At 41.7% G+C, this 25,264-nt stretch overlaps 1 pseudogene; it reads right to left on the bottom strand.

The window, feature by feature from the left end:
* The window catches only part of LOC121531212, a 232,302-nt pseudogene extending 207,588 nt beyond the window's left edge, over nt 1-24,714 (bottom strand).
* Between the last annotated feature and the right edge of the window lie 550 nt (nt 24,715-25,264).

The following is a 25,264-nucleotide window of genomic DNA, read 5'->3' as shown; positions in this document are numbered from 1 at the left end:
TTTTATGGCGGTTTTGGAGCAGTGGCTTCTTCCTTGCTGAGCGGCCTTTCAGGTTATGTCGATATAGGACTCGTTTTACTGTGGATATAGATACTTTTGTACCTGTTTCCTCCAGCATCTTCACAAGGTCCTTTGCTGTTGTTCTGGGATTGATTTGCACTTTTCGCATCAAAGTACATTAATCTCTAGGAGAGAGAACACGTCTCCTTCCTGAGAGGTATGACGGCTGCGTGGTCCCATGGTGTTTATACTTGCATACTATTGTTTGTACAGATGAACGTGGTACCTTCAGGCGTTTGGAAATTGCTCCCAAGGATGAACCAGACCTGTGGAGGTCTGTATTTTTTTTTCTGAGGTCTTGGCTGATTTATTTTGATTTTCCCATGATGTCAAGCAAAGAGGCACTGAGTTTGAAGGTAGGCCTTGAAATATATCCACAGGTACACCTCCAATTGACTCAAATTACGTCAATTAGCCTATCAGAAGCTTCTAAAGCCATGACATCATTTTCTGGAATTTCCCAAGCTGTTTAAAGGCACAGTCAACTTAGTGTATGTAAACTTCTGACCCACTGGAATTGTGATACAGTGAATTATAAATTAAATAATCTGTCTGTAAACAATTGTTGGAAAAATTACTTGTGTCATGCACAAAGTAGATGTCCTAACCGACTTGCCAAAACTATAGTTTGTTAACAAGAAATTTGTGGAGTGGTTGAGAAACGAGTTTTAATGACTCCAACCTTAGTGTATGTAAACTTCCGACTTCAACTGTAGTAGTGTGATGTGGAAAGTTATCACTATACTTTATTATAAATCAAAGTTCTTCCAGAGTTTTTGTAGAATCAAGATAGATTTTATTACACAGAGTAACGTATGCCGAGATGATCTGCAGTGCACCTCCCGTTTCCCTCTCAGCTCTCCGTTTATATAGTCATTTTCACACACATCCTAGTTTAGAGTCCCTCCCTCTGGTTCCCCCACCATTATCTTCAGTTTCCTGCTCTCTACCGCTCCGCCCACTTCCTTAGTCTATGATAGCGGCTAAATTTGACTTCTCTTCAATTTAGAAACAATATTATTACAATCAATCAAGCCCTTGTCATTCATAAATAATAATGTTCCGTTTTAAACTCTGTTCAACCCTGGCTCTCCCTGGCTTGACCTAAAGATTGATTGTTGAACATGACAGGTCCACACTTAATCTTTCAAACATACCCAAAACCCACACCTCTCTTCCGTCCTGTCATGCTGTAATTACTCATGATTAGTCTAAACTCTGTTCAACTCTGGCGCCGCTCTTTCCACTTTGTTTGAGGAGAGAGGCAAAAGGCCACAGTCTGGTTTCAGTCTCTGATAAGGTAGGACAGCCATGGATTAAGTAAGAGCGAGCAATTCGACCCTTGGTCAGATCCCCACTTCACACACACTAGTGGTGGCTATTCAGCAGCCTGATGGTCTGGGGTAGAAGATATTGGCCGTGGCTAGGGATGCCATCTGGGCCGGCAGCCATGCGAGGGTTAACACGTTTCAATGACTTACACACGTCCTCCGTGGAGACCGTAAGTACGTAGCCCTCGTTGTCCTCAGGATCTCCTCGGACACTGAGAGTCGTCGTTGTGCTCTAAGTGTGATAAAAATGAGTTTAGCTCTTCCATTAGGGCGGTGTTGATGTCCGCGATGTGGCTGGCTTTCTTTTTTTAATCAGTGATTGTTAGGGGCCCCTGCCACATACATGTTGCTGAATTGCATCCACTTTGTCCCGACACTTGTGTTTCTCCATCTTGATCGATCTGCATAGGTCGTACATGAACAAAAGTATGTGAACACATGGAGTTGGTCCCCCTTTGCTGCTATAGCAGACTCCACTCTTCTGGGAAGGCTTTCCACTAGATGTTGGAATATTGCTGCAGGGACTTGCTTCCATTCAGCCACAAGAGCATTAGTGAGGTCGGGCACTGATATTGGGCGATTAGGCCTATCCCAAAGGTGTTCGATGGGGTTGAGGTCAGGGCTCTGTGCAGGCCAGTCATGTTCTTCCACACCGATCTCGACAAACCATTCTGTATGGACCTCGCTTTGTGCATGGGGGCATTGTCATGCTTAAACAGGAAAGGGCCTTCCCCAAACTGTTGCCACAAAGTTGGAAGCACAGAATTGTCTAGAATGTCATTGTATGCTGTAGCATTAAGATTTCCCTTCACTGGAACTAAGGGGCCTAGCCCGAACCATGAACAACAGCCCCAGACAATTATTTATCCTATACCAAACTTTACAGTTGGCACTATGCAATGTGGCATGTAGCATTCTCCTGGCATCCGCCAAACCCAGATTAATCCGTCGGACTGCCAGATGGTGAAGCGTGATTTTTCACTCTAGAGAACGTGTTTCCACTGCTCCAATGTCCAATGGCGGCGAGCTTTACACCACTCCAGCCGACGTTTGGCATTGCGCATGGTGATCTTAGGCTTGTGTGCGGCTGCTCGGCAATGGAGCTCCCAACGAACAGTTATTGTGCTGACGGTGCTTCCAGAGGCAGTTTGGAACTCAGTAGTGAGTGTTGCAACCAAGGACAGACGATTTTTACACTCTATTCGCTTCAGCACTCAGCGGTCCCTTTCTGTGAGCTTGTGTGGCCCGCCACTTTGCGGCTGATCCGTTGTTGCTCCTAGATGTTCCCACTTCACAATAACAGCACTTACAGTTGACAGGGGTAGCTCTAGCAGGGCAGAAATTTGACGTTCCTCAATTTTATTAATTGATGATTGAACATTGGCGAGTAGTATGCTCGGTAATGGAGGAAGGGTCGCCCGGCGTCTTAATCTCACTAATACCCCGCCACGTCTATCTCTCCGTTGGCATCTCCTTTTCCTTCCCTCCGGTAGGACTCCCAGGCAGCCTGAGGTCTCACCGAAGAGGCTAGCCCATTGTTCCGCCGTCTCCGGCAATTCGGGAAGGTTGGGTGGATGGTGATTCATATTCCAATAGTTCTGACCGGGTGTATGAAGTAATGCATGTAGTATCTTAAGAGTCTAGGATTGTGCTGACGTTTACAAAATTGTGTAACAGCTGAACGTGGCTCTTTTTGCTGAAACATCTGGAAAGCATTACTAAATTCCTGGAAAAGAGGATATGTAATGGCCAGGGATTGGATGTTAGAATCACGCCATGCTCTGGCCATGTACGATATAAAACCATGTCTTGAACAATAGAAGGAGGGAATAGCTAATCAGATTGGCTCGGGCTGTTTTCCAGACATCTGCAGGTGTTTGTCAAAATTCGATGCTGGAACCTTTGTTATAATAAACCTTTGAAAACAGAGTACAGTGTCGGCGGATCTTCTTATCATCACAAGCATGGACCAGCAAAAGTGTTTCTTTTAGTAACTACATTAATGGCGACGAGGTAGTTTTATTTTATTTTTATTCTTTTTGGGACGTGCTACGTCTCTTCTTTGCATTCCATTCCTGGGCTACAAAACGACTACCGCTCAAAGAAGCCGGCAAAAATAAGGTGAGTTTAATCCCTTACATTGGACGCTGGCCGTTTTGTGAGTCCAGAGAGTGTGTGCGTTAGAGATGTACCGTTAAATTACTTGTGCGTGCGTTTTGCTGGTGTTTGCTGTGTGGTAGGAGTTCCGTTCTAAATTTTCTGAATTAGTTTGCGTTGAGAACAACGCAAACAGTGGGGAGTGTCTGTAGGGCACACCGATTTGGACACACATATTTTGCCTTGAATAAAAGTGAAAGGAGTGTCCAATGAAAGGCTTAGAGGATAACGCGTGATATGAGTTAACAGTATACTTTTAGGGCGCCGTTAATTTAAGGAAGCCCTCAAACGAGGCGATCATTAGAGATGGGCCATAAATCTTGATAGTTATTAGATTGACTCTCAAGTCAGTTCTCGGGACTGCTGGTTTAAGACAATATGTTCAATTGTACGTTTACCGCTCTGAATTTGTTTGACGAAACATCTGTCTGAAGTAATCCTCTCTTTTGAATGTCTAAAACCGGAAGGTAGCAGAAATTTAGCAAAAGAATTTAAAAGACAAAAGGAACGGCGATGAGCAAGTTTGCTTTGTATTAATGGATCCTGTATGTAACTATGTGTGTGTCTGAGAGGAGGAAAAAGCACATTTCTCTGTCAGCGAGTGTGTGTGTGGAACGGAGTGAGTGTGGCTGCGGGCTTGATGACTTCCAGATGTGTGTCGACTAAGGTTTTGAGCAGAGTTTTTAGTCTCTTGTAAATAAATGTGTTAGGTATCTTGGTTTTCAAATGTTAAGCCCCTAGAGTAAAAAGTTGAAACCCCTACAACACAGTTAAGGTTAAATATCTTATGAGTCTCTGTTTGTGAGAACGTTTGTAATTCTTAAACTATATAAACTATGAGCCCCCTGGAAGGACTATAAGTTTAAAGATCTTATGAGTCTCTATAAAAAGAGAACGTTTACTAACGAATCATGAGCCTACAGGGAGGACTTTTTAAGAGTGTATAGAGATGTTTTGTAATTGATAACAGCATAACTATAAATCTGCAGATAAGTGAAAGATAACAAGCTTGGTAGTGGGTTTGTGTTCTGTGTTCTGTATGTTCTATGTGTTCAGTTTGTGAGCTCTGTTAAAGTCTTAAGTGTTATTGTCTATGGGAGGAGAGAACGGAGCAACAGTCTGCTCTGTCCGCTCCTACCACTCTGAAATCACATTGGTGACTGAACTGCGCACGCGTAGGATTTGTGAGTTTAGCCACTCCCCTGCACTGAACTGGAGAGAGAACGGGAGAGTCCGTTTTCAGTGCAGACAAAATAGAAAACGGGAGGGGGAATTTTGCACACAAGTGAAATCTTCTCTTGAATTAACTATTGCTTGACTGTAAAACTGTTTGGTTGATAATCGGTTGAGTTGGTGAATGACAGATATATTGACGGATTAATAATAATAATAATAATATAAATGAATAAAATAAAATGTTATTGAGCTATTTATAATATTCCTGAGTTAAGCTGTTTGCTTATTTCTTAGCGTGAATGTGGGAAAAAATATATACACTAAACTCTTCTTTGTGCTTTTGTCTTTCTGTCATACGAGAGACGAGAAGGAGGAGACAGAGAGAGAGAGAGAGAAAGAGGAGGGGCTGACATCAACTGACACCAGTGACGGCAACCCAGTCCAAATCAAGGCCAGTGCTGTCATTATTCACAAATCTACTTTCCCTTACAGGATATAATTGATACATTGTGTTTACATAGAATATTTCATGTTGTGACCATTTCGCAAGAGCTTGGCAACAGACTGATGAATTTATGTAATTGATAATTGCACATTACAGTTTCCGTGAATGACTTGTATTGATTAGAGTTGTCTTGGAAATCCAGCATTAACATTATTCTGTAAAATTAAGGTAATTAGGTGCTTATTAAGCAATTGGGTTGTGAGTTGGTACAGATCTTTTATTTTTTTAATTGCTCTGGAGTTGACTACTTTCCTTTACCTTTCCTGATCGGATGTGGTAAGACTGCCACCAATCAATAATTTGGTAAAATAGAATTCACAAACAAATTGATATATTGATTGAATTGATGGATTGAATTGGTTGATTTAGTTGGTTGGTTGATTGATTGATTTAGTTAATTGGTTGATTGATGTGGTTCATTAATTAATTGATTGATTGATTTATTGATTGAATTGGTTGATTGATTTTATTTTTAATTAATTAATTGATTTATTGATTTATTGATTGAATTGGTTGATTGATTTTATTTTTAATTAATTGATTGATTGATTTGGTTTAATTGGTTGATTGATTGATTTGATTGGTAATTGATTGATTGATTGATTAGATTTTTGATTGCTTTAATTGGTTAAATGATTGATTGGATTAATTGATTAAATATTTTTTAATTTAAAAAAAAAAAAAAAAAAGAGGGAAACAAGAGGGAAACACATAACATAGTCATTACAATGGGAAAAAAGATATCAGGACTATGAAAGTCATTACACGGGTTGAAATAGGGGTAATCCTTTAATTAAAGTGTTGCTAGGTTATCCGGCAAGGGAAACAAAAATTGCCCTTCATTCTCAAACAGAAATTGATAAAATATTTCAGCGATAAGATAGGTTCAAAAAGTAGAGCTTGGGGATGTTTGTTCTCAGCTTACAATGATAATCCAGGAGTGATTATTGCATCAGAAATATAGATTAATAATAGATAGGGTACCCGCAGAAACAACGATGAAGATGAATCCAGAAGACGGAAGAAAATGAGATGTCTGGAGACTAAGGGTAGAGTGAGATCAAGGAGGATGGAACTTGATGATGATGATGATGATGATGATGATGATCAGAGTGATTCAGAAGAGATCATGGGTGGATATGACCCTGTCATCAGACAGAGGTTGGCCAGAGCGGAAAGAAGGGGTGATGGAAGTTGGAAGAAGAAGAATACAAGCGATTCAAGCCCTGATGAAAATGAAGATGGAGACAGCGATGAAGATTTGGAGACTAAAGGTGCTTCATATTCAAGAGGATTTTATCCTCCAATGACTAACACAGAAGAAGTACAAAGAGATATAGACCGATGCGTATCATTCCTGCATAAGGCCAATAATTTAGAAGAAGTAAAAGAACTAGAAGAACGACTCGAGAAGCTGAAGATGAAGGAAAGGAAGCTGCTGAGAAAAAGAATCCCCAAAAAATCTGAGAAGAGATATACATTGAGGCCAAGGAAAGATGGCACTAGTAAGAAAATTATGCCGGTGATCATTCGAGGACAAAACCTAGAATATAAGCCTTTGCAGAATACCGATATGTCAGATATACTTGAGAAGCTGCCTACTCTTCAAGATGGAGCATATCCTTGGATTTCAAAGTTGGAAGAAATTACGGTGGGAACACAGTCTGCCATAGGAGACATCAAGAGACTTTTGGCTAATCTCCTTGGGATTCCAGGCATGGAAGAAATTTTTCAGAGAGCTGGACTTCATAGATATGTGGGGACTGCAGTGAACGATCCTGAATTGTTGGCTGCAAGTAGGAATCGGCTGTGGAGAGCACTGAAGGATACGTTTCCAACAAATGTGCATCCTGACAACATTCTGATTGACCCACTAGGACAACAAGAAAATCCAAGAGCCTACGTGTCAAGAGTTCATCAAGTGTGGAGAAATATTACCGGAAATGATCCAGATGTGAGTCAAATTGAGCAGTCAATCTTGAGAGCTAAACTACAGATGGGACTGCCCTTACCGGTAAGGAGCAAACTGGCAGAAGTGATTGGACTTGGGAGCATGACAAAGGTGTCTATACAGATCATATAGCCCATCAAGTGGATCTGTACCGGAAAAAGGAACACAACCAGAAAGAACAGGACCAAGAAACTCTCAGAAAACTCAATCAAATACAACTGGTGGAGAAGAAGAAGGAGAAGAGAAGCTTTGGTTATGCAGAATCAGTGTGAACCAAATCAACAATCACTGCTACAGTTTCAACTGAACAAGGTCAAATGCAACTGTACCAGCCACAACTAGTGGTACAAGTTGTTTCATATCCATAGATAGTTTCTGGAAAGAAATAATTTCAGAGGAAGATACAGGAGCAAGTGAAGATCATCTGGAGGACAGGTGAACCCTTTAGAGGAAAGGAGCAAGAATTCTAGAGGTGCCCAGAAGATCCGAAAAGGAGGAGTTTCAACTGATAGCACCGATTAGAGAAGAAGAGAAAAAGATCCAACAATTGAAGTGAAAGTAAACAATGGACTATGGGAAGTAATGATGGATAGCAGAAAGGCTTTTATCTGTGTTCAGCCTGAAGAGGTTACACATCTCACTATGTCAAATCAACTAATTATGAGAAGGATTTGGAGGAGTGAAAATCAGCGATTTCTGAAAATGATGATTTTGGCTCAAGGACAAGGAGAGTCATAAGCTGTACGGAAGATAAATGAATGTGTTTGAAGTGTGAAGATGGATTGAGAATCTATGGAAGAAGAGATGTTGAAAAAAAAAAGTTCAAGAATGTTTGTGATATCAAAGTAGGACTGATATTGAGCTCAATTGAGGTGAAAGTTGAACTTCGACCAGGAGCCAGACATCCTTGGAAGAATCAGCATCCATTGAAAGATGAAGCAATCCAAGGAATTGAACCATAAATTGAAGGACTTTCGAAAGCAAGTGTTTTGAAGACAATGAAAGAGAAAAATCGTTAGAGTAGCAATCAATTATTGTTTTGGAGAAACCATGATGATTTAGGAAGCTATGGGTTAGCTAATGTTGTAAAAGGGGAGATTAGGATAAAGATCACAAAGGAGTAGAGTTTTTGGGAACCATATTTTCTTGAATAGATTGACTATGTCATAGGTAGGTGCATAATCTGTCCGAAAAATAATGTGTGACTGTTATTCTTGGTTACATTCATATACCAAGTGGTGCATAAGATGTTCAACTAAGCTAAAATATGCTCAGTCGGTTGCAAAGTTATTGTGTAAAGAAGTCATCAGCAGGTGGGAATTTCCCGATTTAATATCCTCAGAAAATGGGAAAGAGTTTTGTGAATAAATCAGTGAAATGGGTTTTTGAAAAAAAAAAAAAAATTAGAGAAAGATAAAATTGGAAAAAGTCAGACTAAAATGTTATGAAAACTAGGGTTGAAATAACTCTAGGAAATTTGGAATATCTGATTGTGGGATGATTATATTATTGTGATGAATCAAAGGGGGAAATGGAATGTGATTCATTTTATATCTAATTTTATATATCATTTTTAGTTGACATTGATGTTTTAATTTGCATATGTTGTTTTGCAAAAGATACTGTTTGGTATTTTCTTTTCTTCCAGAAGCATATGGGGGAATATGTAGAGGGACTCAAATACTCAAACATGGACAATATGAATGGACTGGAGGAAGTGGAACAAGGAAGGAGTGGAAATGTTCCGATTCCATCATCAACGTTGCATTGAAAGACGACACTGTGGAGGAAATGAAGTGTTGTGGACTACATTCCAGTGTTATATTCTTTCTGTATTAATTTTTGAAGAATTATGTTTTCTGTGTTGGGTACATGTGGGGACCTCAGATGTTTTTGTTTATTTCGTTGAAGTTTAGGGATATGGGGTCTAGGCAAGGACAGAGAGAATCCACAGGAGGGTCCGATGGGTCGACCAGCCTGAATGTGGACATTTTGATTGTATTTTGTTTGCTGGGGTTTCATATGTATTCAATTGCATCATAGCTTAAAATGTATTCATGAAGATGTGAATTGATCTGGAGTACTTAGGTGGTCGCCTAGGGCAGAGGGGCCGTGAGAGAATTTTCCTGTCTTGACTGACTGATGGATATTTGGAATGAAAGCTGCCAGACAGGTTTTTCGCTCTTACACTCCATGACAATTCATTTACACTACATGACAATTTATTTACACTCCATGACAATTCATTTACACTCCATGACAATTCATTTACACTCCATGACAATTTATTTACACTCCATAATAATGTATTTACACTACATACAAAAATGTGTCTATATAAACATGTGTTTAATCTCCATTAATTTTGGTTTATTGTTAAAGTTACTCAAGAGCAAGAATTGTTATTTGTCATAATCCTATTCTTTTTGTTTTCGAGACTTAATTAGTCTCGAAGGGGGGAAATATGTAGTATCTTAAGAGTCTAGGATTGTGCTGACGTTTACAAAATTGTGTAACAGCTGAACGTGGCTCTTTTTGCTGAAACATCTGGAAAGCATTACTAAATTCCTGGAAAAGAGGATATGTAATGGCCAGGGATTGGATGTTAGAATCACGCCATGCTCTGGCCATGTACGATATAAAACCATGTCTTGAACAATAGAAGGAGGGAATAGCTAATCAGATTGGCTCGGGCTGTTTTCCAGACATCTGCAGGTGTTTGTCAAAATTCGATGCTGGAACCTTTGTTATAATAAACCTTTGAAAACAGAGTACAGTGTCGGCGGATCTTCTTATCATCACAAGCATGGACCAGCAAAAGTGTTTCTTTTAGTAACTACATGCACAAAACAAACTGAGTAAGAACATTTGAGAAAAACATTAGAAAAACACTAGAAAAAGTAGAACGCTGCAATGTTTTGTAGGAGCTCGAGGCGAGATGCCCTCCGTCGACGCCATCTTAACCAAATGGTGTGGCCGTAAAAATGTGTTTCATAGCCCAATGCATGGATGAATAACAAGTGCAGCCTTGCAGACACAAAAAAATGCACTTATTCGAACGATTCTTCAAATAATCATAATTTGCTCTCCAGTAAGAAGAAGCATTGCCAGGCTTAGGAAAAATGCAAACCCCATGAATTAGAACTGTTGTTGCTTCCGCTCTCTCCCAGCAGTTTTAGAAGTCCATGTCCGTGTTATGACAGTGAGGATGCATACTACTGAAATGCATGCTCCTGAAATACGACTGACATGCAAGTGAAATGCATGCTATGAGCACTGGCTGGTCAGCCCAGGGTCAGCCCTGTGTAATATGATAATTTAGCTAGCAGACACTTTTATCCAAAGCCACACATACGCCGGGATTCAGTATAAGTGGCCCAATCAGGAATCAAACCTCCAACCCTGGTTTTTCCAGCATGCTCTTACCACTGAACCACATCTAAGAATTGACATGTCAGATAAAACATGTTCAAATAATGCATATAGGACTTTGGGGGTTCAGAGGAGACAGGCCTAAAAAGTAGGTCCTTGCTATCCGGGAACCTTGGGATGTCCTTAAAATGGTTAAGGTAAGGTTAGGGTTATGGTTAGGTAAGGGTTATGGTTATGTTCATGGTTAGGGTAAGGGTAAGGGTAGGGGTTAAGGTTAGGGTTTAGGGTAGGGAAATCCCAAGGATCCCGAATAGGACTAACCCTATAAAGTACCAGGAAGGGGTGGATCATAACCAATCCTTAATGTCAATGGTAGTGGGCTACTCCATCAGATAATTTACTATATAAAGAAGATGACCTGTGATATAAGACTAAGGTCAGTTCATTCAGTTTAATAAAATCTATTTCACAGAATGAGAAAGAAAGAAATACTTTATGTATCGAATGGTGAGAGACCATTGACACCAAAGTAGTAAAAACTGTCAATACAATCTTGCGTTGAATTTGAAGACTATTTATTTTAATAAAACAGATTTACTTTTTTATTTTTTTGCCACTGAAGAGGAAGCTATCTAACTCCAGACTAAATCAAAAACTCTTAACATCAGGACCATCCTGATAGCATAGATAGCACACTGAAACAGTGACAGGAGGCTAACTGCACATGGAGGATATTTACCAGCTACTTAGCGTAAAAGCATGACCATAAATCTTTAAGCAGAGACGATATGAATACTTAATTTACTGCTCTGATGAACAGGAATGCATACATATATAAATATGAGTAAAGTGATGAGATTTCACAGGTCATTCAATTAATTTACTAATTCAGTCCATTCTTATTAACATGCTGAATGAAATGGCTGCCTCTGAGCGAGTTGGAGGGAACAACGTCTTTATTGAACATTTAAGAGAAAAATAAGCACATTTGTGAATGCAGGTGTGAATGCTCGGAGCACTATGTGCGTGTGTGTGTGCGCGTGAATGTGCACACGTGTGCACTTGCAGTTTCGCAGGAAGGGATCCTTAGCTCAGAGGGCAATGGCCATTACCCGGACATCACGCTCCTGCTGCACTCACACAAATGACAGATAATGACACTCTTACAGCCAGCGACCACCAGGCAACAGACATGTCAAAACATCCATATCTGGTAGATAGGAGACAGAAGCGATCACTTTTGGCAAAACAAACGCCGTTAACCTCCCACATGCTCTTCCATACCATTCCTTCCCTTCTCAACACTTCCCCTTTCCTCTCCTCCATTCCCTCCTTCCCTTCCCTGGCCTCCCATCCCCTCCCCAGGGGCCAGAGTGTGCGGTCTGGAGTTTGTTCCTCTGTTTCCGCAGGGACCTCATGGCTCATGGAAGTCAGCTCCCCTGTTCCTGTCTCCAGGAAGGAACTCCTACCTCCACCAACCGCGTTCCGCTGTTGCCCAAGCAACATTTCTGCAGAGGAGAGATTGTCAGCTCAGAGTCTCCTAGATTAAGTATCTCAGAGGCTTTTGCTTGCCTTTTTTCCCCCCTCTGTCTTCTCTTTTTTTCTAAACCCAATCCCAAAACAATGGGCTTTGGTCATGGCTGGCTAAAACACAGCTCAACAAAGCTGGGCTGTACCGGAGTTCTGTGAGCTGTAACTGAACTGGATTCTGTTGATGCTAATTACACAAACTCAATACAGTCCAACCGAACTGAAGGGATGCTGTTTCTCTCTTCCTGGCATCCCCACTTCAAAGACGAGTGACAGGAAGAGAAGAAACTTCAGAGAATGAAGACTTGAAGCTTTTGAATGTTTACCGAGCTGCTGCTGTGCATCCCATGAATATTCATACACTTTTAGAAGGGAAAAACTTTTGTGTCAAAACTTTAAACTTCTGTTTTTCTCTCGTCTTGTACCAGGAAGGTAATCGTAAAACCTTGTCATAATCAAAAGCACATAGCCAGGAAAGGGGATTTAGTCATCTGTTATGACACCTGTTTATAACCTGGGGAGTAGCACTTCTCCCGTTCCACAAGAAAATGATATTTTGCAGAAATCTGTTTCCAGGGCTGCTCAGAACCAAATGGTTATGTTCACAGCAGAACATAAAATCAATCAGCTTTGTAATGGTCTTGTCTGAAAGCAGGACAAATACCCAATGCGGTGGATAGCTTTCCATACAGTATATGCACTCATAAACATGGTGACAGAACCATTTTCCTCATCCACTACTATGGCCTGGCCCTGAAACGAGGAGTAGTCTATTCTGTAAATAAGAAATTACTCAGAGGACCGGAATATTCCCTTGGACAATTTGCGTTTAAAATGAATACCAATTACAGGAGGAAATCAGTCTGACTTGCTGTAGCAGTAGTCCAATACCACTTTTGAAATGTAAATACAGTACAGGCCAGGGTGAGATTATTTGGCAGATAAGAAAGCAGCTTTTTGTGGTTTTAATAAAATCCCTCTCGACCAAGGCTGTCGATACAGATCTACAGTATTTCACATGTTGCCATTTTTAATAATTCTCAAAAGCATGCAGGTTGATTGGTGGATATGCAAAGCTTAAAAGAATGAGATAATAAAAAAAGGTTAGGATATGATATTAAGTGTGTTTGAGTCTTAGGAAAGTGCAATATATACCCTATGTATTATTACGTATGACGTACATGGGTGATAGTGCAGATCTAAAACAGGGATCATCGCAATACCAGAGATACAGTTGAAGTCGGAAGTTTACATACACCTTAGCCAAATACATTTAAACTCAGTTTATCACAATTCCTGACATTTAATCCTAGTACAAATTCCCTGTTTTAGGTCAGTTAGGATCACCACTTGATTTTATGAATGTAAAATGTCAGAATAATAGTAGAGAGAATTATTCATTTCAGCTTTTATTTCTTTCATCACATTCCCAGTGGGTCAGAAGTGTACATACACTCAATTAGTATTTGGTAGCATTGCCTTTAAATTGTTTAACTTGGGTCAAACGTTTTGGGTAGCCTTCCACAAGCTTCCCACAATAAGTTGGGTGAATTTTGGCCCATGCCTCCTGACAGAGCTGGTGTAACTGAGTCAGGTTTGTAGGCCTCCTTGCTCGCACACGCTTTTTCAGTTCTGCCCACACATTTTCTATAGAATTGAGGTCAGGGCTTTGTGATGGCCACTCCAATACCTTCACTTTGTTGTCCTTAAGCCATTTTGCCACAACTTTGGAAGTATGCTTGGGGTCATTGTCCATTTGGAAGACCCATTTGCGACCAAGCTTTAACTTCCTGACTGTTGTCTTGAGATGTTGCTTCAATATATCCACATAATTTTCCTTCCTCATGATGCCATCTATTTTGTGAAGTGCACCAGTCCCTCCTGCAGCAAAGCACCCCCACAGCATGATGCTGCCACCCCCGTGCTTCACGGTTGGGATGGTGTTCTTCGGCTTGCAAGTTACTACCTTTTTCCTCCAAACATAAAGATGGACATTATGGCCAAACAGTTCTATTTTTGTTTCATCAGACCAGAGGACATTTCTCCAAAAAGTACGATCTTTGTCCCCATGTGCAGTTGCAAACCGTAGTGTGGCTTTTTTATGGCGGTTTTGGAGCAGTGGCTTCTTCCTTGCTGAGCGGCCTTTCAGGTTATGTCGATATAGGACTAGTTTTACTTTGGATATAGATACTTTTGTACCTGTTTCCTACAGCATCTTCACAAGGTCCTTTGCTGTTGTTCTGGGATTGATTTCCACCAAAGTACGTTCATCTCTAGGAGACAGAAGGCGTCTCCTTCCTGAGCAGTATGAAGGCTGTGTGGTCCCATGGTGTTTATACTTGCGTACTATTGTTTGTACAGATGAACGTGGTACCTTCAGGCGTTTGGAAATTGCTCCCAAGGATGAACAAGACTTGTGGAGGTCTACATTTTTTTTTCTGAGGTCTTGGCTAATTTCTTTTGATTTTCCCAAGATGTCAAGCAAAGAGGCACTGAGTTTGAAGGTAGGCCTTGAAATACATCCACAGGTACACCTCCAATTGACTCATATTATGTCAGAAGCTTCTAAAGCCATGACATCATTTTCTGGAATTTTCGAAGAGGTTTAAAGGCACAGTCAACTTAGTGTATGTAAACTTCTGACCCACTGGAATTGTGATACAGTGAATTATAAGTGAAATAATCTGTCTGTAAACAATTGTTGGAAAAGTTACTTGTGTCATGCACAAAGTAGATGTCCTAACCGACTTGCCAAAACTAGTTTGTTAACAAGACATTTGTGGAGTGGTTGAAAAATGAGTTTTAATGACTCCAACCTAAGTGTATGTAAACTTCCGACTTCAACTGTAGATAGTCTGTGAACAGACACAAATACACACAGCTGTTTTATTACCACAATATACCACTACATGCTGAGTGTGTGTACCATAGAAATATAATTACTAGAATGGGTATTCTCATTCAAGTCAATGAGTCTGTAATTATATTTCTATGGTGTGTGACTACATTGCCATAAGACACTGCCGTATCACTTAGCATTGACTGTGGAAAACACAGTTACTGTTTACTGCTCTCAGGCTAAACCCACTGTCAGATTACGTTAGATTAGCATTCCGCGCTAGCTCTCTCTCTCTCTCTCCTTCTACCTTTCCAGCTCCCTGTCTTCTTCCCTCTTTCTCCCTCCCTCTCCCCCTCCCTCTCTCTCCTTCACTCCCTCTCCCCCTCCCTCTCTCTCCTTCACTCCCCCTCCCCCTCCCTCTTTCTCCCACCCTCTCCCCCTCCCTCTCTCTCCTTCACTCCCTCTCCCCCTCCCTCTTCTCCCTCCCTCTCCCCCTCCCTCTTTCTCCCTCCCTCTCCCCCTCCCTCTCTCTCCTTCACTCCCTCTCCCCCTCCCTCTTTCTCCCTCCCTCTCCCTCTGTCTCCTTCACTCCCTCTCTTCGCTCTGCCAGGAATAGTGCTTCATAATGCAGGACTCTACGCTGACCTTTCTTACAAGGAGCACATGTGCGCCTAAGTTGGAAAATGTAGGTGCATATGCGAGTAAAATGTTCTCACTGTAGAGCCCTGTAATGGCTGAACAACACGTCCCCTGCAGGGAAGGGAAGGGAGAGGCTGCCATCTTGGGGTAATTATGAAAGAGGGATTTATCCTGCCTGCTTTCCTGCCTGCCTGCCGCTGTCTGTCTGTCTCAGCCGACTCAATCCACAGGGCACATCACAGCAAACCTCACAGCAATGTATTATTTATTATATTTAACCTTTATTTAACCAGGTAGCCACATTGAGGACAGAAGACCTCTTTTCTAAGGGAGACTTGCATTGATGAGTGGTATGTGGACATCCATGCTGAATTAGAATAGTAATGTAGAACCAAAATAAATCAAAACTTTCTGAAGCAATGTACCAAAGGAGACAGAGGTTGTCAAACCCAGTTTAGCTGATGAAGACAGAAAATACATCATGCGGTTACATATTCCTTAACCATATCTTTTAGGTGTGGTTTTTATATAAGCCCTCTTGGGCTTGTCTTCTTTTATGCGAATAAATCAAACTAAAACATGTCTGCCTATTCATGACCCCTTGCTCTTCCGCATCAAACAACATCAAACCTGAATCCCATCAAAGCAACACAACACAAATGCATCAGACATTTGCGTTTTATATTTTAGTAATTTAGCAGATGCTCTTATCCAGAGTGACTTACAGTTAGCACATTCATCTTAAGATAGCTAGGTGGGACAAGCACATATCACAGGCATAGAAAGTAAATTTTTCCTCAATATCATAGCTATCAGTAGAGTCAGAGCTAGAAGGGGTGTCTCAGAAGCCATCTCAGAAGCCATCGCAAAAACAAAAACAGATAAGTAGGCTGGGATTAGTGCGCCCAGGGACTTGAGTCTACGAGGAGAGAGTGCGAGAGAGGATACTTTTTTCAGGGGAGATTTTTACTGATTCCCAAATAACACCCTATTTCCTTACATCCCTATGGGCCCCGGTCAAATGTATTGCACTATATAGGGAATACGGTGCCATATGTGACGCACACTTTTTCATTAGCAGCCAGGGCCACATTTGGCTTCTCACGGTGCTTCAGAACAAAGAGTGTGTCTGAAAGCAGGGAGCCTTGACGTGGAACGTGGCGCTCTAATTGGAGCCTTGATAATCCTCTCTCTCTCTCTCCCCCTCTCCCTCCCCCTCTCCCTCCCCAGTCTCGGCTGTGGAGCCAACAGTGTCAACAGGCTCTCTACTTTAAAAAAGGCACAGGGGAGTTATAGGGGAGCAGAGCGTCACTGTTCAGCCAGCCGTGGGCAGAGGCCTACTCAACACGCAGAGAGAGTGAGAGGGAAAGAGGGAGAGAGCATGTGAGAGGGAGAGAGAGAGAGAGAGAGAGTGCTAAAGAGGGGGTTAGCAAGCCAGCTCTGGGTGCTCCTCAGCGTGGCAGGGGAGTGGAGGAGTGATTGCAGGTAAGTAAGGTGGTACAAGTCATCTACTGACATGGACGAGGATGAGGATTAGGAGAATAGTTTAGAGAGGATGAAACTCAACGCAACTCACAGACATATGGGCAGCCTGCCCTTCACTCTATGGATCACATTATGTATTGCAGTGTTTCCCAACTCCAGTCCTCGAGTATTCCCAACAGCACAAATGTTTGTTGTAGCCCTGGACAAAAACACCTGATTGAACTTGTCAAGGGCTTGATGATTAGTTGACAAGTAGAATCAGGTGTGCTTGTCCGGGACGACGACAAAAAGATGTACTGTTGCGGGTACTCGAGGACCGGAGCTGGGAACTACTGGTGTATTGTATCATGGCTGGAGCCCGGAGGCTTAGAGAGAAGCACTAATCATATCAGCCTTGCTAGGGAGAGTCGTCAATGACTCAAAAAGGTCAGCTGGATATATCAGGATAGAAAAAGATGAAACACAGATATTGAAAGGACGGAAATATGTTGTTTCCATGTCAACATGAAGTACAGTAAGGATGGTTGATGTACAGGCCAAGGCTTGGGGCGAAATACAACAATCTTATAATTCTTCATGTACACACATACAGTGGCTTGCGAAAGTATTCACCCCCCTTGGCATTTTTCCTATTTTGTTGCCTTACAACCTGGAATTAAAATGTATTTTTGGGGGGTTTGTATCATTTGATGTACAAAACATGCCTACCACTTTGAAGATGCAAAATATGTTTTATTGTGAAACAAACAAAAAAACAGAGAACTTGAGCGTGCATAACTATTCACCCCCCCAAAGTCAATACTTTGTAGAGCCTCCTTTTGCAGCAATTACAGCTGCAAGTCTCTTGGGGTATGTCTCCATAAGCTTGGCACATCTAGCCACTGGGATTTTTGCCCATTCTTCAAGGCAAAACTGCTCCAGCTTCTTCAAGTTGGATGGGTTCCACTGGTGTACAGCAATCTTTAAGTCATACCACAGATTCTCAATTGGATTGAGGTCTGGGCTTTGACTAGGCCATTCCAAGACATATAAATGTTTCCCCTTAAACCACTCGAGTGTTGCTTTAGCAGTATGCTTAGGGTCATTGTCCTGCTGGAAGGTGAACCTCCGTCCCAGTCTCAAATCTGTGGAAGACTGAAACAGGTTTCCCTCAAGAATTTCCCTGTATTTGTGCCATCCATCATTCCTTCTATTCTGACCAGTTTCCCAGTCCCTGCCGATGAAAAACATCCCCACAGCATGATGCTGCCACCACCATGCTTCACTGTGGGGATGGTGTTCTCGGGGTGATGAGAGGTGTTGGGTTTGCGCCAGACATAGTGTTTTCCTTGATGGCCAAAAAGCTCAATTTTAGTCTCATCTGACCAGAGTACCTTCTTCCATATGTTTGAGGAGTCTCCCACATGCCTTTTGGTGAACATCAAACGTATTTGCTTATTTTTTTCTTTAGGCAATGGCTTTTTTCTGGTCACTCTTCCGTAAAGCCCAGCTCTGTGGAGTGTACAGCTTAAAGTGGTCCTATGGACAGATACTCCAATCTCCGCTGTGGAGCATTGCAGCTCCTTCAGGGTTATCTTTGGTCTCTTTGTTGCCTCTCTGATTAATGCCCTCCTTGCCTGGTCCATGAGTTTTAGTGGGCGTCCCTCTCTTGGCAGGTTTGTTGTGGTGCCATATTCTTTTCTATTTTTTAATAATGGATTTAATGGTGCTCCGTGGTATGTTCAAAGTTTCGGATCTTTTTTTATAACACAACCCTGATCTGTACTTCTCCACAACTTTGTCCCTGACCTGTTTGGAGAGCTCCTTGGTCTTCATGGTGCCGCTTGCTTGGTGGTGCCCCTTGCTTAGTGGTGTTGCAGACTCTGGGGCCTTTCAGAACAGGTGTATATATACTGAGATCATGTGACAGATCATGTGACACTTAGATTGCACACAGGTGGACTTTATTGAACTAATTATGTGACTTCTGAAGGTAATTGGTTGCACCAGATTATATTTCGGGGCTTCATAGCAAAGGGGTGAATACATATGCATGCACCACTTTTCCATTATTTATTTTTTTGACATTTTTGAAAGAAGTTATTTTTTGCATTTCATTTCACTAATTTGGACTATTTTGTGTATGTCCATTACATGAAATCCAAATAAAAATCAATTTAAATTACAGGTTGTAATGCAACAAAATAGGAAAAACGCCAAGGGGGATGAATACTTTTGCAAGGCACTGTATGATATGTACAGTACATCTGTGACGAGGTGTGAATGAATGAGTCAGGCGCAGGAGGTAAAACACCGAAGTCCAGAGTTTATTCCGTTTACATATATAAAACGCACCCAGCGTGAAAACGAAACTATAACAAGGGAAAATATTCCACCTTGGCAAATACAAATGGAAGAGTAGCTCAACCGAGCTACTCGCTCTCACAATAAACAATCACTCACAAAGACATGGGGAACAGAGGGAACACTTATACACATACTAATTAGGGGAATGAGCACCAGGTGTGTGTGATTGACAACACAAGACATGACAAGTGGAGTGATGAGAATGGGATCGGCAGTAGCTAGTAAGCCGGTGACGACGAACGCCAAAACCTGCCCAAACAAGGAGGGGAGGCAGCCTCAGCAGAAGTCGTGACAACATCAATGGTACCACAGGTGAAATCCACTTGATCTAAGCAACAAACAAGGTCCCAGTATGTATGACAGCAAACAAACAAACAACAGTGGATGTAAACGTGGTTAAATTGTAGTTACTTACAGGACTGACACAATGTCATCTCGTCATACTTGGTAGTTTCTCACACTCCAGAGGTTCAGCAGCACCACGTCAGACCCTGTCACATTCCCCTCAGGATTCAGAGAGGGCTGAGGATACACACACACACGTACACACACAAACAAGATGAGTCAGACAAAAATATGAGGATCGGGGGGAAGTACAGCAGCATTGTCATTAGTGTCCTCCTGAACAGAAGTACAGCAGCAAAGGTCAAGGAAAGGACAACCAGGGGACTGACTGAACACATAACACACTGAATACCTCAGGGACCTATTGTTCTCAAAGGGACATATTGTTCTCAAAGTGACATATTCCTCTCAAAGTGACATTGTTCTCAAAGTGACATATCGTTCTCAAAGTGACATATCGTTCTCAAAGTGACATATCGTTCTCAAAGTAACATATTGTTCTCAAAGTAACATATTGTTCTCAAAGTGACATATTCTTCTCAGAAAAGAGAAGTGGCATCCTCCTGCCATGCCATACTGTGATGGCTTTTGCCTATGTCCTCCTGTGTCTACTGATTCACACTGACATATATGGGTGGAAAAACACAGTAGCCCTCTATAAAACATCTTACATTTCAAATTTAGTGGTTTGGAAAGGTTACTCAACCATATTAAATGTCAGATTAATGTGTGCATATATTATCTGCCATGGAATTTACATACTCAGTAGCATTCTACATTTCAAGAAGCATTTTAAGAAGCATACAGCATTCAAAGAAGCATTCTGCATTCTAAGAAGCATTCAGCATTCTGAGAATAGGTCTATCAGCTCTATGTTCAGATTATGAGATCAGGGTCCATATCCACCAAGTGTCTCAGAGTAGGAGTGCTGATCTAGGATCTGAGTGCTGATCTAGGATCTGTCCACATAATCGTATTCATTATGATCTAAAAGGCAAAACTGATCCTAGATCAGCACTCCTACTCTGAGATGCTTTGTGGATACGGGCCCAGGGGTCAGAATTGTCCTGAGACATGGCTGTAGGCTAACTAGCTTCATAAGATTCTAAAACCATACAACTCAGGAGCATGGCAAAGGTCAGTACAGAGGTCAAGAAGAATCTATTCCACAACACATGCATACAGAATGATGCACAACACACCTACAGTGTGTTACAGAGTACAGTCGTGGTCAAAAGTTTTGAGAATGACACAAGTATTGGTCTTCACAAAGTTCGCTGCTTCAGTGTTATGAGATATTTTTGCCAGATGTTACTATGGTATACTGAAGTATAATTACAAGCATTCCATAAGTGTCAAAGGCTTTTATTGACAATTACATTAAGTTTATGCAAATAATCAATATTTGCAGTGTTGACCCTTCTTTTTCAAGACCTCTGCAATCCGCCCTGGCATGCTGTCAATTAAATTCTAGGCCACATCCTGACTGATGGCAGCCCATTCTTGCATAATCAATGCTTGGAGTTTGTCCGAATTTGTGGGTTTTTGTTTGTCCACCCGCCTCTTGAGGATCGACCACAAGTTCTCAATGGGATTAAGGTCTGGGGAGTTTCCTGGCCATGGACCCAAAATGTCGATGTTTTGTTCCCCGAGCCACTTAGTTATCACTTTTGCCTTATGGCAAGGTGCTCCATCATGCTGGAAAAGGCATTGGTCGTCACCAAACTGTTCTTGGATGGTTGGGAGAAGTTGCTCTCGGAGGATGTGTTGGTACCATTCTTTATTCATGGCTGTGTTCTTAGGCAGAATTGTCCCTTGACTGAGAAGCAACCCCACACATTAATGGTCTCAGGATGCTTTACTGTTGGCATGACACAGGACTGATGGTAGCGCTCACCTTGTCTTCTCCGTACAATGTGTTTTCCGGATGCCCCAAACAATCGGAAAGGGGATTCATCAGAGAAAATGACTTTACCCCAGTCCTCAGCAGTCCAATCCCTGTACCTTTTGCAGAATATCAGTCTGTCCCTGATGTTTTTCCTGGAGAGAAGTGGCTTCTTTGATGCCCTTCTTGACACCAGGCCATCCTCCAAAAGTCTTCGCCTCACTATGCGTGCAGATGCACTCAAACCTGCCAGCTGCCGTTCCTGGGCAAGCTCTGCACTGGTGGTGCCCCGATCCCGCAGCTGAATCAACTTTAGGAGACGGTCCTGGTGCTTGCTGGACTTACTTGGGTGCCCTGACGCCTTCTTCACAACAATTGAACCTCTCTCCTTGAAGTTCTTGATTATCCGAATAATGGTTGATTTAGGTGCAATCTTACTAGCAGCAATATCCTTACCTGTGAAGCCCTTTTTGTGCAAAGCAATGATGATGGCACGCGTTTCCTTACAGATAACCATGGTTAACAGAGGAAGAACAATGATTTCAAGCACCACCCTGCTTTTAAAGCTTCCAGTCTGTTATTCTAACTCAATCAGCATGACAGAGTGATCTCCAGCCTTGTCCTCGTCAACACTCCTACCTGTGTAAACGAGAGAATCCCTGACGTGATGGCAGCTGGTCCTTTTGTGGCAGGGCTGAAATGCAGTGGAAATGTTTTTTGGGGATTAAGTTCATTTTCATGGCAAAGAGGGACTTTGCAATTAATTGCAATTCATCTGATCACTCTTCATGACATTCTGGAGTATATGCAAATTGCCATCATCAAAACTGAGGCAGCAGACTTTGTGAAAATTAGTATTTGTGCCATTCTCAAAACTTTTGACCACAACTGTACATCAGGGTTGGACACATTCAGACAGAACCTCCCAGATTCGTTTCCTACTGAACAAACCCACCAAAATTCTCTTCTCTAACCAGTGACTCCATAAACAAGCCTAAATCAACCATTTCACTCTCAGTGTGAAACGAAACTCCACAGGATTCTCCAACAACCATAACTGCAACTATTGTACAATAATATAGGCCTATAGGCCATTAAATCCCCCCCAGAAATAATTTGTTCTTACAACTTAGTTTGTCACAAACTGTTTGTGTCACTTTATCGAAGAGCTAGTGTGTGACAAAGCCCCACTCCAAGCGGCGGGTGACATGACACAGGCAGAATGATTCATTAAACAGGATGTGCACAGGCCATTTCACGCTTGCTGAGGTAATTGACAGAATATCTCTTATCTGTCTGCTGAAAATAAATATCCCTACGAGTGCTGCCAGCCACGGAATTTATCTGTTACAGTTGGATATGTTATCATTTTCACGTTTAGTCATATTTTACCATATTACATGCTGTATTGTCTAGCTTGCTAGCTGGAAAGCACCCTAGAATTGATAAAAACGGAAAAACAACAACACCAGAAATTTGAATAAAATAAGACTGTCTGGTCAACAATTCAATCTTGTGCTGCAGGCAGCCTAAGGCAAGACATGGGGTTTTGTGAGGGCTATAACAGTCTTGTAGGAGGAGAGGCCAAGTAAAACAACTGTCTGTCTATGCAACTTTAACATAGAGAAATCTGAACAACTCCAACAGTGTAAACAGCCTTCAGTATGTGAACGTACTGATTCACTAAGTAGTATTATAGGATGAGAGGAGAGAGATCAATAACCATCTTCTTCAGGCAAACATTAGTTGTTACATTTCACAATGTATTTTTTAGAAAACAATATAAATACTAGGTAACTATCTGTAATTGGACATCATGAGGGATGGTACAAAGGAAACAAGAACTATGGTGTGGTAAGTGATTTTGAAGGAATCACAGAATAAAAGGTTTATTCTGAAAACACAGTGGTACGCAACAATGCATCAAACACTCAAAACAACAAGGCGAATGGTGAAATATCCCAGCGATACAACATACAAAGAGCTCCACCGAGCTAATCTAACCTCCACAATAAACAATCAAACACAAAGACAAGGGGGCAGAGGGAACACTTATACAGGTACTGATGAGGGGATATGAACCAGGTGTGTGTAATAAACAAGACAAAATAAATGGAATGATGAGATGAGGAGCGGCAGTGGCTAGAAGGCCGGTGACGACGAACGCCGAAGCCTGCCCGAACAAGGAGAGGAGGCAGCTTCGGAGGAAGTCGTGACATATGGACTGACATTTTCATTTGACTTGACTGAAGCATGTCTTTATTTAGGAATTTCAATTCTTCTTCTATAGAAATCCAGATTTATTTTATCAGTGATGGAGCTCCTACAAGGCCCTTCAGTTCCCATGTTAGAAGGCTATCGCGCTGTATGGATTCTCTAGTCAACCTTTCCCAAGAGGCTGAAGTTGCCATCCAACACTGAACACGGAGGACAAGACCCAGCCAATGAGGTGAAACCAATGGGTCTTAATTGCCTGACTTCCTTATCTTGATACCTGTATAGCTACATGTGTATACCTCTAGATTAACTCTGTTTGACAGCAGAATGAAACATGGGTTTGAGTATTTATGATTGCATTAAAAATAAAGGTTGAAAACAAGTGAGGTGAGGTGAGGCCAATATTTTCCATTGTAAAGAGAACCTCTCCCTCTCTCTCTTTACGGTATGATGCCTAGATTTCATTAACTCTGCTACAAAGGGAAGTGGGGCTTTGAAAAAGTACAATAAGATCAGAAGGAATTGATGGGGGGGAGAGAAAGAGAGAGAGACAGAGAGAGAGAGTCTCACCTGCATTGAAGCTCCCTCTACTCGTGCTACATAGGCGAAGAGGTCCAGAACAGTGATGGTGACTGGCACTGCCATGAAGAAGCCGCTCACGAACGCCAGGATATACGTGCGCTCAGCCCCGCCTGCTGAGCCATCACCTGGGACAGAAGAACACAGTTCAGCCAATCACCATCAAAGAAACCATCAGAATGGGAACACTGCCATAAGAACTTGGCATGCAACAACCAATGGAGAATCAGATAGTAGGGAGTTTGTATTGAGAAGATCAGAATGTAATTTGTGTAATTTCTCACTCAGAGAGTACATATTGCATGCAGGCATTTTTCATACTCTGTTCTCTGAGAGGACAGCAGGACGGCCAGACAAGTGTGAAATAACACAGTGACACAGACAGACCAAAGACCATAGACAGGCTAATGCATCAGTGGCTTTGAATAACACAACCACCTCAGCCCTATACTACTAAGCAGGTTTGAGGAGTTAGCGAGGTAACTTTGGTCAACTCTGAGTTCAACTCGGGATAACCGGTCATATGAAAGTGGCTCACCTTTCAGCCAGGTAGAGAATCCTTCAGAACTAACCTGCTCCTTGTCAGGCTAACTCACGGCTAACTCCACTTACCCTGAATGAAAATGGGTAAGTTGAGGACCAATACATTTACAACAATTACAACACAATATACAAACATATCTTACAAAAAAACTAACAAATAAAGGACCAATGAAATCAGATTCCCTCCCTCTCTGAAAGATTGAGTCATCATCCCCTTCATTTGAGGAAGACGACTGATTTAAATATTTTATTAATCAAAATGTTATTGTTGTTCAAAATAGTTATTAAAATACTTATCACATTA

The sequence above is a fragment of the Coregonus clupeaformis genome, chromosome 19 (genome assembly GCF_020615455.1).
Source record: "Coregonus clupeaformis isolate EN_2021a chromosome 19, ASM2061545v1, whole genome shotgun sequence".
Taxonomy (NCBI): domain Eukaryota; kingdom Metazoa; phylum Chordata; class Actinopteri; order Salmoniformes; family Salmonidae; genus Coregonus; species Coregonus clupeaformis.
Note: the sequence above shows the minus strand (reverse complement) of the source record. Positions and strands in the feature narration are given on the sequence as shown.